The following is a 15620-nucleotide window of genomic DNA, read 5'->3' on the forward strand; positions in this document are numbered from 1 at the left end:
TGCCCGGGTCACACACAGCTGGTTGACCAGGCCCCTGCTGACCAGGCCCTGGGGCCAAGGAAGCCCAGAAGAGAGGAGAGGGACTCACCCCCTGGTTGTCACCTTCTGTTCTGGGGTGTCGGGGGCCTTTCCTCTGTCATCCCAACCTCTGCCTGCCATGGCCACTGGGAATGAAGCAGGAGGGCACGGAGCCAAGTTGGCACTGCTGGCCCTCCTCCCCCTGGGAGGACTTCTCCCGGCCTCCTTCACCCACAACCACTACGGCCATCACACAAGACCATCCCCAGCCTGAGCCACGCACATGGCCCCACAGGGACTGGCAGGCGGCACCTGCTCATCAGACATGGAGGAGCTCAGGTCCCCACAGTGACTCCTCCCATTCACAGTCGCTGAGGCCACACTCAGCATGCCCTCGGCCACCTGATCCCATATGGCCCCAGGCCGCCAACTTCCCATCCGTATTCTCTCTGTCTCTCCAGCCTCCATAGCTCTCAGCCCCATGACTTTGAACCTCACCCACGTGTCAGTCTTGTCGTGCCCTACTTAGGATGTGCCATCGGCTTCCTCATCATAAGGAGAACCTCCCCAGTTGCAATAACCCCACCCAGGTGTCCCCAGAGCCTCTGCCAGGCCCCAGTCGAGCTCCCACACAGCATCTGCCACTTCGTCCAGAACCTTCTCCCCAGAGCAGGGAGCAGTGAGGGACGGGAAATGTGGAGAAACTGCCCCAGACTGTTTTTAGCTGTTTGTTGGAGGACTGAGGACTGTTCTTTACCCTCTCAACGTGCATAAAGACTCCTGGGGTCTCAATGTCTCAACTCCACATATTGCCTCAAAAATTGGCATGTCCTTGGCAGCCCTCCCTGTGTCAACAGAATAGTATATAAGGGCTTCTGTCCTCGATGGTGTCTGCCTCTATCTCTTTACTGTGTGTATTAAATGATGACCCATTAGCATATTTACTGTCACTATACTCCTAAATTCTTTTTTCGAAGAGCTCTTATTTTTTTCCTACAACAAGAGAGAAATTTATGAAGAGAAACAATTGAACATTTTTGTTCAAAAGCTGAGGAAGAATTTTCAAAGACGGATAGTGTGAAGATGGAGAAAAAAATGAGGAAAATTAGTGAGAGTGATTGCCTAGAGAATATCGGAGGAGACAACATCTTGATCATAGGATGAGAGGATAAAGGGAAGGATAACTTTTCCTTCAAGACAGGAATGAAAGATGTGGATGAAATTAGTGAATTTATAAGGAGTTGTTATTTCCACTCCACAGCTTCTATTTTGGATAACCCCAAAGTCTGAACACTGTCAAAATACTAGCTGTGCATCTCCTGTACCTCTCCATGACGGTCAGCTTCACGCCTTATGTCATAGACACTTTGTTGGATAGCTAGTAGAGGATAAGTATGCTTGTATTGTAGGGGCCGAGACATTCAAGGATGTTGTTGTCAACTTTATGAGGAGGCGTGGAGACAACTGAGCCCTCTGCAGAGGAATCTGTACAGAGAAGTGACGTGGGAGAATTACAGGAATCTGATCTACGTGTGTAAGGACAGCTGTCTTTTGTAACCAAATCTTTTTATTGAAAGGTCTTTTCTTCCTAGTTGTTAAAAGCCATGGGTATTCACAATATTACAGTCCGCTGGGCTTTGGTTTCAGAAAACAAAAACATAAAATCCAATTCCCCGCCCCCACCCCAGACATAGGATGTTTCTACTCTTTTTTTCCCCAGGGAAATTGTCTTTATTGTCTGAGTTGATATGAGGAGCTTCTCTATTCTACTCCTCCCTGAAGTGTCACCATAATCATCTTTCAGAAGGCCCAAATATTAAGGGGCTAGAACCGAATTTAGAGAAATTTGTGATATCTTTCTTTTCGTGTGAGTAGGAGTTCACCCCTTCAAAGCCAGTGCTGTCGCCTGCCTGGAGCTAGAAGAGAAGAGTGACAAGGGGAGCTCCCCGAGCGGCTCCCGTCCAGATGAGAAGCAGCAGTGTGAAGTTCGTGTGGTTGGCTGAGGAATTCATGTCCTGGCCATATCTACGTTTGCTTGTTCTTTTTCTTTTCATCCTGTTAGTTTCTCCCTGCTATTTCTCGGAGAAAGATGTGTTATTCCTTCATTGAGTTCACATTTCCTTTTGTTTTCAAGATCCGCACCCATCTCTTCTCTTCGCCCGTCTGCTCTCTCGCCCGTCTCTTTCCTGTGACTTGCAGGCGTGGTGGCGCCCTCTCTCCTCAATGTGTTCGTCCTTCCCATTCACAGCCTCCTTCTTATAGTCAGTCAGGTTTCCATAACTCTTTCTATAAATATAAATACACATAATGCGCATTATCGTATCTCACTGCTTGAGAGTGAGATTTGGTTAAACAGAACATTAGCCACATGTATCAAGAGTTTTAAGGATAATACCCTCTGTCTTAGCCATTCTTCTGAAAAGAGTCCCCTCCAGTAGATGTGCTGGAGGTCCAGGGAACGAGGCACGGACATGTGTGTTTCTTGGTCATTGTACATAACTGATTCCACCACTGTGGCATTGTTTACATAAATTATGGCATGTCCACACACTTATAATTCATAATGTTATTAGAAACACTATATTCAAAAATTTTTCTAATGATATGGGATGGTGCATTAAGTAAAGAAAGGAAGCTGTGAAGCTGTGAAATTTTATCTACACTTAGATGTAGAAATAGAAAAAAGAGAAACATTTAAATAAAATAACACAAGTTACACGTTGGCCTCTCCTCACACTTTTGAAGGCAATTATTATGACATTTTGTTAACTGAAATTTTTTTCTTTACGTTTCTGTTAAGGCACTTCTTAAGACTTGTTGTGTCCATCTCTCCTTCCTGCTTCAGTATATTCATGCTGACGTGCCTGTGGGTTTTGATTCTTTTGCCGCCTTCATTTGAGGAGCATCTGTTGAACACCATGCAGAGAAAGAGCTGAAGGGAGCACTCCAGAATGTAAAGGGTAGGAGTCAATGAATGTTGTGTTACAATAATTGTTCTTTCCTTCTTTGTCCCCCTCCTTTTCTTCTAAAATTTCCACTATGGTCATGTTTTCACTGTGAAAGCAAATGGAAAGAAACACTTTATTAAATACTTATTGTTACCCTGTGTGTTTTCCCATAATTTCTTCATGATGAAATTTCTTTTTTTCTTCTCAACCCTTATTTTGGTTTTTTAAAACTAGCCCTCTGCTGAAATTGCTTATTTGTAGGCAACCATTACATTTCTTCTAAAAATATTCCAGCCTTTTGTTAGTTTTCTTCATCTTCAGTCTTTCTGCTATGGGCTACCATTTTGACTTTCCTAATTTCTTCCAAACTTGACTTTGGGCATAATATAAATTTATTGTGGAAATTTTAGAACATAAAAATAAGCAAAAAATAAAATTTAAAATCAATTATCTCATCTCTTGTAGAGAGATAACACATATCCATATACTATGCCATCTTTATTATTTCTTATATAGAATAATTATTATTCACCATGTAAAATAACTTACCAGCACTCAGTTCCATAAATACACCATTGCTGATTAAATTAGATAGATTAGATAAACTGAACACTTAAGCTATTGTCAATTTGTTCCTATTATAGATGATGCAGCTTTAAACATCCTTCTACATGTCTTGCACATTTGTTCAGTCAGATCTTAACATAAAATCCTTAGAAAATGATTTTTTGCAGCAAAAGTTGTGAATAATTTCAAATTTTTGTTAACATTTGGTTAAAATTCCTTTTAGAAGTAAATACCAGTTTACATTCCCACCAATAATAAATGCAAATACTTGCAATAAATTGTGGTTCGTGTTTTACATTGCGTTTTTATTACTATTGAATTTTTACATTTCCATGTAGTTACTGACCCCTAACTATTTATCCTTTACAAATTGTTCTTCTCATTTGCCCATTTTTTTATTAATGTGAAAATTGTGTTTTAAGAATATGAATCTCTGCTGTTGAATACTGACTGCATGTGACCCTCCAGGCAGGCAATTGAAATGTGGCCAGTTCTAATGGAGATGTACTATGAGTATAAATACACATCGGGTTTTGAAGACTTAGTAAGGAAAGAAAGAATGTCAATATCTCATTAATATTTGTTATGCTGATTGCATGTTTAAATGATAATATTTTGGAAATATTGGATTGATTAAAATATATTATTAATTTAATTTACATGTTACTACTTACATTTTTTAAGTGGCTCAGAGAAATCTTAAAATTATATATGTGGTTTGCATCTGTGGCTTTCATTTTATTTCTGTTGGAAAGCGTTAATACAAATACAGTAGCTGATTTCTGTATATTTTGACCATTTTCCCTAGTTTTGTCTTTTATCTTTTTGGGGGTTGTTCATTATGATTACAAAAATAAAGTGTGCTTGATAAATACATTAAACCATACAGAAGTGAAGAAAATAAAAGTCTGCAGGAAATAATCTATCCCTCCATAATCCTACTGACAGCTATTAAGCCACTTGGTGTACGATCTAGGATATGTTTTGCATATTCTGAGGTTTCACTGTGAAGACACATTATCAGAGGGCTAAGATTATAGTCCTGTATTCTGAATTATTGTTCCCCTTCACCCAAGTTGTATAGGTCATTTAGTCTTAAGGATTTCAAAATTGGGAAAAGTAATATCCTTATTTTCTAGAAGAAAGGGGGTTTATTATAATAGACCAATGGATATATAATGCAAATAGTAAAACACCACTTATATGTGGTAATGACATCAAAACTGAGTGTTCTTCTCCTCTAGGGCTGTGCTGATACTGGCCACTGTCCTTTACTCTTGAAAGTGAAGCCTCTGTCTCTCCGAGAATTTGCTCCAGGCTATAGCTAACTCCTGACTCAGCTGAAGTGGTGTTGCGTTGGGGGTGACTACAGTATGTGCATTGGTTTGTGTATTTGATTTTTTGACTACAAAAGAACTGATTCTTGGCGTGGCTGATTTAAATGCCAGGCTATAATTGTGTAATTTAAACAACACATACACGTGCACACTCATGCACACACACGTACTTGTAGAGACAGAGGTTTGCTATTGGTGAGAACCATAGAGACTGTGTCACAGGTCAGGAAACACCTGTTATTGGTTGCTTATTACCATGGAGAAGATCATGCTGAGGAAGAGAGAAAAACAAATAAGGGATCAGTTTAGGATGCATATTTGCCTTCTATTGGACGAGAGAAATCACAGGTTCCATGCGAACAATGCGAAGTTAGATGGAGTTGATACGGGTCAGTCAGGAAAATTCCCTTAATATTCTTCAGATTTGTCTTACTGCATCCTCCAAGGATTTTCTCAATTATCTAACCCATCCTTTCCTTTCCAGTTTGAGATCCCATCTTTATCAAATACGGTATTCCCATTCATTTGTCCAGTAAATGTCTAGTCAGTGCTTACCATGTGCTAGCCACGGCCTTTTTTGTTTGTTTTTTCAGACCTGGACATACAACAGTGAATAAGGCCTAAAAAGTTCCTTCTCTCAAAGAGCTTACATTTTAAAAAGTTCCTTCTCTCAAAGAGCTTACATTTGAGGTGGGGGAAGGGGTGCCGGAGGACAGGGGAGATGAGCAGTAAGCAGATAGAGCATCTGGTAGTGATGACTGCTTTGATGAAAACAAAGTGTTGTGAGAAAGTGACTGCGGTGGGTGACTAGTTTAGATTGGGTGGGAAGAGAGGGCTTTTCAAATGATGTCATTTAAATTGAAACATGAATGACAGAAAGGAGCCAGCCTCTCATAAACCTGGTATAAGAATATTTCAGATTCTAAGGCAGGAAGAAACTTGGGGTCCTGTGGCTGGAGTGTGACGAGTCCCAGGGAGAGTGGTAAGAGATGAGATCAGAGAGAGAGAGACAGGGACCAGACCATGTACAGATGTGGGAGTCCACTTGTGGGAGTTAGGTAGGAGGGAGACACCTGGATTGCAGGGAAGCAAGAAGACCCCAGGAGATCTTTTGCAATAGTCTAGGTGAAAGACGGTGGTGGCCAGGGCAGCAGTGGTGGAAGTGAAGATGGTGATAAATAGATTTGGTATATAAGAGGGCAGGGTTTGGTAAAGCTAACATGAATCCTTTGCTATTTGGATGTGGAAGGTAAGCTAAAGTTTTGGTTTGAGTAATTGTTTGGGGGGATATTAGCGAAATTTATAAAAATGGGGAAGACCATAAGAAGATATTTTAGGGCATAGGCTTTAAACAAAGAATTCCGTTTCATACATATTAAGTTTGAGATGTCTATTGTACATCCAAATGAATTTGTAAGACAGACAGCTGGGAATATAGAGTCAGAGATCAGGAAGGGAGCACACCTGGAGATAGAATTTAACGTCCTTGTCATAAGGTGGTAATTCCAGCCATAGTACTGGATGCTGGGTGCAATAAGGAGGAAAGAGGACAGCTGTGGGTCATCTCGTTCTTAATGGGCCTCCTGCCCTCACTCCATGTTGATCCTCAATTACTCATGCTTTCTCGCTAAGTTTCATGGTGTAATTCTTTATTTTAGCGTGTTATGCATAGATGTTGTGAGAATCATCTTTTGCCTGATAAAAAACCTACAAAAGCTTTGTATGGTGCCTAATCACCTCCTGTAATTTCAAGGCTCTCCATAAGCTGGAATTCTGGAATCTAGCCCTTTTCTGTTTTAGTCAGCCATGCTGACAGCCTGTGTGGGTACATTTACTTGCGTTTGAGCCTGTTTATTATGTGTCCTATCTGTTGTCTTCATCTGTTGTCTTGGAGTTGAGTTCAAATTCCATTTTCCCCATTGAACTTCTTTAGTCCAGACTGATCACTTACATCTCTAAACTGTTATTGCAGTTTCAATGTTACATTTAATTACTACTTTTTTTTTAAGTTTTGCTGATTATAATAAATATGCTTTCTAAAACTCCATTTAACTCCATGAGGTTGTTAGTAGATATAGACAAGGTACATTGCCAGTAAGTGGTAGAGCCGGAATTTTAACTCCAGAAGTTTGACTATGGGGCCTCCATTCATAAATCCTATGCCATCATGCATATGTAGCAGATTCAAATCAGAGGGATTTGAAAATACTTGATGCTGCTGTGTTTTAGGAAGATGAATATGGATTGAATACAAGAATTATATACAATAAGCTAAGAAAGAAAACAGAAGCTAGGAATATTTAAACCAAAAGAGGCAGAAAAGGTCAAAAGTAATAAAGAAAATATGCTTCAAGTAGAAAACAGATAGCAAGATGATAGATTTAAAGCTAACCATATAAAGAAAAACATTAAATCTAAATAGGCTAAACATTCCAAAGAAAAGACAAAGATGGTCAGAACTGATAAAAAAGCAAGAACCAGACTATGTAATGACTTTAGGAAATGCACTTTAGACATAAATTCACAAATATTGTAAACAAAAATGTTTAAAAATGATAAAACATGCTGATCTTAATCAAAAGAAAGCTGGAGTGGCTATATTAATAATAGGCAAAGTAGATTTCAAAAAAAGGCTATTAGTAGGCATAAAGAAAGAAAAAGTATCATCATCCCAACTGATGCAGAAAAAGCATTTGACAAAATCTATCATCAGTGTCTACTAAAGTCTATCAGCAAACAGGATTAAAAGGGACCTTCATCAATCTGATGAAGGGTATACACTAAAACACTGTAAACATCAGCTGCACTAATCTCAACAGTTGAAGACTGAATGCTTCCTCCCTATGATAAAAAAGAAAAGAACCCCCACCCAACATGGGTGTCTTCTCTCACTTCTATTTAACAGCATTAGAGTTTCTAGCCAGTACAATAATGAAAGAAAAAGAAAAAAGAAACGTGCAGAATGGCAAGGAAGAAGTAAAACTGTCTTTATTAGCAGACGATATGATTGTCTCTGTAGAAAATCCTCTGGAATTTACAAACAAGGCTGCATGACTATGTGTTGAAAGTGTGCCCAACACAGACCCAGAGGCCCTTGGCAAAGATTGGGAGACATACTCATTCCCTGTGTTTAAGGAAATCTCTGTCCAGTCATTTGCTGACCACTAAGCAAACTCAGGAGAGACTTCATAAGACAACAACAACAATAAAAAAAATTAAAAAAAAAAAAACAGACTACAGATTTAGTTCACAAAAGTCACAAACCAAACAGCGACAAACAGTAAAAATAGCAAAAGCTGGGGAGGGAGAAGAATCTGATTTCTAGAGTGCCATGTTATTTGAAGTGTCCAGTTTCCAACAAAGAAGAATAATGAAGCATGCAAAGAAACAAGAAAAAATGGCCCATACACAGGGAAAAAAAGCAGTCAGTAGAAAAAACTGTTCCTGAGGAAGCCCAGACATTGGACTTACTAGACAAAAACTCTAAATCAGCTACTATACATCGGTTATTTGAAAGAACTAAAGGAAACATGTCAGAGGAACTACAGGGAAGTGTGAAGGCAATGTCTCACAAAAATGTCAATAAAGAAATAAAAATGATTTTAAAAAAAAAGAACCAAACAGATATTCTGAAGTTTGAAAATACAGTACCTGAAATGAAGAATTTTCTAGATGAGTTTAACAGCAGATTAGAACAGTCAGAAATGGGATCAGGGAACTTCCTCCAAGTCAATTGAGGTTATATCATCAGAGGAACAGAAAAAAAATAAAATAAATCATGGTTGAAAACTTTCCAAACTTAATTTTAAACAAATCTTAACATCCAGAAGCTCAGCAAATTCCAAAGAGGATAAACTCAGAGATTGCACCTAGATACATCAAAATCAAAATGTGATAGAAGTAACGTCATACTAAGTTTGTTCTCCAACCACAGTGGAATAAAATTAGGAAACAATGATGGAAGAAAAGTAGAGGAATTCACAGATATGTAGAAATTAAACAGCACACTACTAAATGAACGAGTCAAAGAAGAAATCACAAGACAAATTAGAAAATACTTACAGATAAAGAAAAAAAACAATAAAATTCATGGGATGCAGCTGAAGTGCTTAGAGTGGAATGTACAGGTGTAGACACCTACGTTAGGAAGGAATGTACATAAATCACATTTTACAACAGGAAATTAGGGGAGAGGGGAAGGGCCAACTAAACCCAAACCAAATACTCATAGAAGAAAGGAAATAATAAAGATTAGCATGGAAATAAATAATTGGAGAATAGAAAAACAGAGAAAATCAATAAAATAAAGTTGGTTCTCTGTAAAAATCAATATAGTTGACAAACCTATAGTTAGACTGACCAGAGAGAGACCCAATTACTACAATGATCAGGAATAAAATAAAAGACATTACTACCAATCTTAGAAAAATAAAAAGGATTGTAAGAAAATGCAGTGGACAACTGTATAACAATAAATTATATAATCTAGATGAAATAGACAAATTCCTAGAAATACAAACTATGAAAACTGATTAAAAGAAGAAACAGAAAATCTGAATGGTGCAACTAGCTTTGAAAAACAGTTTGACTGTTTCTTCAAAAAGCAAATATATACATAACATATGATCTAATCATTTCACTTTTAAAGATTTAGCCAAGAGCAGTGCAAACATATGTTCATACAGAGACTCATAGATGAATGTTCATAACAACTTTATTTCAGTAGCCCCAAAGTGGGAACAACGTGGGCATTCATCAGGTGAATGGATGTGTTCTGCCCATATTTACTACTGAGCAGTTCAAGTGAATCCACCGTTGATAAAAGAGTCGGAAATAAGGGCGTGCTGGATGTGAGTATCTATGTCTTTTTTATCTTAAAATTTTTATTTATCTTCTTAATTCAAAATTGCTCATGTAAAATTTCTTTATCATATCCGTTTATGTGACACTGTCTCCATCCTTTGAATCTTGGGAATATTGTAGTCAATCGACATAGATTACTGTATCAATTTCTTAACCCCTTTTTTTATGTCTCTCTGCTTGGATTTCATATGTATTTGATGTTGGCACTAGAAATGATAAGAAAGCTGAGGTCTCTCGAGGGTGAGATGATGTCAGATTTAAAAGTACCACAATTGTGTTAGTGACAAAGGGTAATATAGAAAATAAAGAATTGACATCAAGTAGGGAAGTACAGCTTCTCTTGGATTAGAGAAAATAGTTGTCTTCATTTCTCTTTTGTCATGCCTTCTCATGAATCTTGAACTTCTTAAAAATATTTCTTATGAGCTGATATGATGTTATAAATTATAACTAAAATTTCTCCTTTGAGGTTTTCTTAAAATTTTTAACTTTATTCCAAACACTGACAACTTTACCGTTATGACATCCTGCTTTAAAATAACTTGTGTACTTGCCTGTGAAATCCCCAAATATTTAATAAACTGTCTTTAAATATCTGCATGAATATGTATGTAGCAAATGACTGACTTTTTATTCAGAAATTCTACAACAGTTTTAAATGTCACCCCATCTTATGGATGAATTATTACAGAATCAGAAATACCTTTCTGTGTAGATTCATCCAAAGTTGAATAAGATTCCACATATCTGAGTACTTTAGGATTTCAATAATTTTAATAAGAACTTATAAATATTGTATGTATAGCTCATGCCTCCATTCCACTCACCTTCTCTCACATTATATTTTCCTAGAACTCATGTACAACAGGTTCTCCACATTTCCCTACAAACTCTATAACTATTTTTGTAACACAATGATCATTTACCAATTTCTACACACTTTATAACTAAATTTTTGGAGATTTTCTTATATACAGATGGTGTAATTATGTTTTAACAATCGTGGACAATGGGAACACTCCTAAGTCTCCCTACTCTCCTCCTCTGATTTATTCACTTATTCATGCAGTAAAAATTTGAGTGCCTTCTGTGTGCGAGGAACCCTTCGGGAAATACTGTGATGAAACTACACAGGTAAAGTCACTGTCCAGATGAAGCATATTTTCTAAAGACAGGCAATATACAATAAACAAGTAAACAGTTGGATATATAATAAAATTTCTGATAGTGACAAGCACAAAGAAGAAAAATAAAGTGTAAGAAAATAGGGTATAGCAGATGTGCTATTTTTGATACAGTGGTCCGGGAAGTGCTTTTTAAACAGATATTTGAACATAAACCTAAAATAAGTAAGTAAAGGAAGCAAGGGGGAATCTGGGAGTATAGTAAACCAGCAGAGAGAACAATAAACACGAAGACTTGAGGTGGAAAGAAATGTGCATTCATATCGATGGAATGATCCAAACATCAGAGCAGAGTGAGCAGAGCAAGAGGAAACGATTGCTAAGGTACGTGGACAGCAGATTACACTCTTCCCTGCCATGTATTTTGGATATTATTCCAAGTGTTATGGATGCCTTGGAGCTTAGGGCAATGCCATGTGATCTGAAATCTACATCAAAAGATCACATTAGCTGCTAAGTGATGAGTACACTGCAGGGAGGCAAGAGCAGAAGTAACACAGCCAGTTAAAAACTAATTATTCCAGGCAGTGGTAATTATGGCTTGATTTAGGATGTAGGTGCGAGAAGTATTAAAAAATGGCAAGATTTAGGATATAAATTAAAGGTGAACTAGATTGGGTTTGGTCATGGAGTGGCTATGCAGTAGTATGGAAAAGTGGAAAAATGAGTTATGTTTAAGTGTTTTTCTCTCAGCAACTGGAAGCAGACATCAGCTGAGATGGGTAAGACTGAAGGAGAGGAAGGTTAGTGTAAATGGATTGCTGGAATCAAGAATTTGCTTATGGATATATTGAGCATAAGATTCCAATTAGACATCTAAGTGGAAATTGACTTCCAGTGGGAAATTCCACGATGGAACACAGGGAAGGAAAGACCAATTTGGGTCTTGTTCTGCTCCTGTGCTTGCTATCCAAAGCCTCGTGAATGGATGGGATTACCTATGTACGAAGTGAATGTGGGTAACAGAAATATTAACAGAAACTGAGTGTTAATATTCTGTCAGGCTAGGAGGTCAGGGGAGAGAGGACAATGGCCAGCAAAGGAGACAGAGAAGGGAGGTTAAAGTGAAAATGGAGAGTGTCATATCCTCTCCAGTTCCCTATGCTGTTGCCTTCAAATGAAGGATAAAGAAAGTGGGGAATCCACCCTGTCAAGAGCTAGCAACAGGTTGAAGAGAGAGAGGATTGTCTGTTAGGTTTCTCCAGACTGAGGTCACTGGTGACCTTGGCAAAAATGGTTTCAGAAGAGTTGTGGGCACAAAAGTCTTATTCGAATAGGCTAAAGACGGGCTGGCCCGGTGGCGCACTGCTACAGTGCACCGCTTGGGAGCACGGCGGTGCTCCTGCTGAGGGTTCGGATCCCACATACAGACTGGTTCCCGCTCACTGGCTGATCGAGGTGTGGGCGCAGCACCAAGGGTTGCGATCCCGTTGCCGGTCGAGGGTTGCGATCCGTTGCCGGACACGAAAAAAGACAAAAAAAAAAAAAAGGAAAGAATAGGTTAAAAACAAGTGAAGAGAGTAATAAATCTTTTTTTTTTCTATAAAGGAGAGTAGGCAAAAAAACCTGACAGATTATTATACAGGGGTGTGTGTGTGTGTGTGTGTGTGTGTGTGTGTGTGTGTGTGTGTGTGTGTGTTTTAATGGAGATATTACAGTGTGCTTGTGAGTTGATCGAAATGATCCAGTAACAGAAGAAATTGAGGATGCCAGAAAAAAGGGAAGCTATTTCAGGAACAAAGTAGTTGAGTGAGTGGGAGGGGATGAGATCCAGTGTACAAGTGAACATGAAGGGTCTTTAACTCATTGTAGCAGCATGGATGGCAGAGGATACAGGTTCAGTCGGAGATCAGTGGAAACTTTGTTGATGAGAAGAGGGGTTAGTACTCATTGTTTTTACTTTCTCCACTTTTTCAGTAAAATAAATGATGCAACAACTGAGAATACAGGATAGGAAGGGATGTTACATTTTTTAATAGAAAGTGTAAAGAATTATCTCAGAATAGAAAGGCAAAATTAACAGGGAAATTTAGAACTACTAGTGCTTTTTGAGAGCAAAGTGTGATCACTCAGGATAGTGAGGTGTTACTAAGCCACATCACCCTCTCAGGGACAGCTAAGAGAATAAAGAGTTGGATTTAACTAATGACAATAATATACTTTTATTGAAATATAATTGATCGTACATACCTGTGGGGTACAACATTGAATATCAATACCTGAGTGCAATATGTGATGCTCAAATCAGGATCATTAGTATATTCAACATTACACAATGTAATCATTTTTTGTGGTCCTTTACCAAATTTTCATTAACCTTCCCTTCCCCTCCACATTTCTTTCCTCTCTCCTATTGAAAGTTCAACAAATGATTGTGATTATTGCATCCTTCTTTCCTTTTTTATTTATTTGTTTATTTTTTTAGCTCCCAATTGTGAGTGAGGACATGTGGTATTTCTCTTTATGTGACTGGAGTATTTCACTTAACATGATTTTCTCTAAGTTCCTCTATGCCGCTGTGAATGGCGGAATTTAATTCTTTCTTATGGTTGATTAGTATTCCGTTGTGTATATATACCACATTTTCCTTATCCAGTCATCTGCTGATGGACATTTAGGTTGGTTCCAACTCTTGGCTATTGTAAACAGAGCTGCAATAAATATGGGAGTGCAGGTGTCCCTTCCACATGATGATTTCCATTCCTTTAGGTATATACCCAGCAGTGGATTGCTGGGTCATATGGCATTTCTATCTGTAGTCATTTGAGGAACTTTCATACTGTTTCCATAACGGCTGCACTAATTTGCAGTACCATGAATAGTGTATGAAGGTTCCCCTTTCTCTGCATCCTCACCAGCATTTGCTATTCACTCTCTTTTTGATAATGGCCAGCCTAACTGGGGAGAGATGATATCTCAGTGCAGTTTTGATTTGCATTTCCCTGATGCTTAGCGATGTTGACCATTTTTTTATGTGTCTGGTGGCCATATGTATGTCTTTCTTTGAGAAATGCCTATTCAGCTCCTTTGCCCATTTTTTAATTGGGTTACTTGTTGTTTTGCTAAGTTGTTGAGTTCCTTGTATATCCTGGATATTAATCCCTTGTCTGGATATTAATCCTCTTTGTAAATTTCCTCCTTCATATACTGGAATTTCTTTTCTTGTTACATCGTGTTTACTAACTGAGTCCTCTATATCACTGAATTTCCTTAAGATTGTTGTTAAGAATACATCCTCAGTCATTTCAAGGGTTTACTGCTCTGTAGGATCTGGTATTTGAGAATTACTATATTCTTTTGGTGGAGTCATGTTTCTGGAGTTTCGTATTTCTACTATCTCTATGTTGATGTCTGGTCTTCGGGTAGAGCAGCTGCTTACTCTATATCTCAGGAGTGGGATTTTACAACAGAGAGATTCTCTTCTTTTTCTGGTCTCTGCTGGTGACTCTCCTTCTGTCAGTATTGTTGAGTATCTGGCAAGCCGCCTGCACCATGGCTACTGCTGTGGCACCCACTGCTTTTGCAGGAGAAGTGGCTGTGGCAGTGCCTGTGGTGGGCCACCTGTGCAGAAGTGGTGTTTCAGTGTGCTCCTGGGCATGCTGCCCTCAGCTCCAGCCTTAGGACACTGGGCGTACTCTCCTGCCAGTTTCCAGGTGGAGGGAACAGCCCTCAGCTCCTGCTAAGGATCCTGGGCATGCGCTGTTTCTTGCCTACATCTGGGGGAGGGTCTGCCCTCAGCTACTGCTAAGGATCCTGGGCATGCTCTGTTTCCTGCCTGCCTCCTCCTGACCTTTAGAAGCATGTGTTTTGTGTTTGGAACAGATCTTAAACATTATCATGGTTTCTAGTATGAATTCTCTGCAGAAAATCCCCCAATTCACACATTATCTTCTGCCTTGACCAGTGTTTCACACACACACATCTCCTTTTGGATCCACTGCTTTGATTTCAAACTCCACTCTTCTGAAGTCAAGTCTTATCTTCAACACAAAACAGTATCCTCAGCCCCAACATTCTCTCATCTATGTGGCTTTGACATTTGGGTGGCAAACACAGAGCATTGCTTTTATCCATTTGTTTGTCCTTCCAATAGGTCCCATCTTAGTCCAGAACCTGATTTTTTAATTATTACAGTCATATTAATTGATCTTCTTGTTCTTGTAATATGCTCTAGCTACAATCTCACCACTAAACAGTCAACTTATTCTTCCTAAAAATCCAGTCTTAACACATTCTCCCTAACGTTCAATGATAATTTAGCCCATTTTAAATACTATCTGTCCGTCAGGCACTGTGCTCATTGTTTTAGATTCATTGACTCTAATCTTCAGAAAAATTCAGCCAAAAAGATACACTCAGTTTATAGGAGGAAAAATTAGACTTAGAAAATCAGAGCCTTTTGGATAGCTACATAGGAAATAAATGATAAAGTCACAATTAAGACCCAGGTGGGGCTTCCTAACAAGAGTCACTTCTCTTCCACAGGGTAAATTCATGATCTGATAACTTAGCATCCAAGGAACCCCAGGACATAGTGTTCACCCCCCATTCAAAAGAATTGAGTCACTCGACATGTGCTTTCCAGGCTGAAGTCAAATGGGACAACACTCTTCCTCCTTGTTGCAGCTTTCAGACTGTGAACAAGTGTCCCTTACACGATCTATTTAGTGCCATCCATTTGCATTTTTGTGACTTTTGTTGAT

This window comes from Galeopterus variegatus, unplaced genomic scaffold (assembly GCF_000696425.1).
Source record: "Galeopterus variegatus unplaced genomic scaffold, G_variegatus-3.0.2 Scaffold226, whole genome shotgun sequence".
NCBI classification, from domain to species: Eukaryota; Metazoa; Chordata; class Mammalia; order Dermoptera; family Cynocephalidae; genus Galeopterus; species Galeopterus variegatus.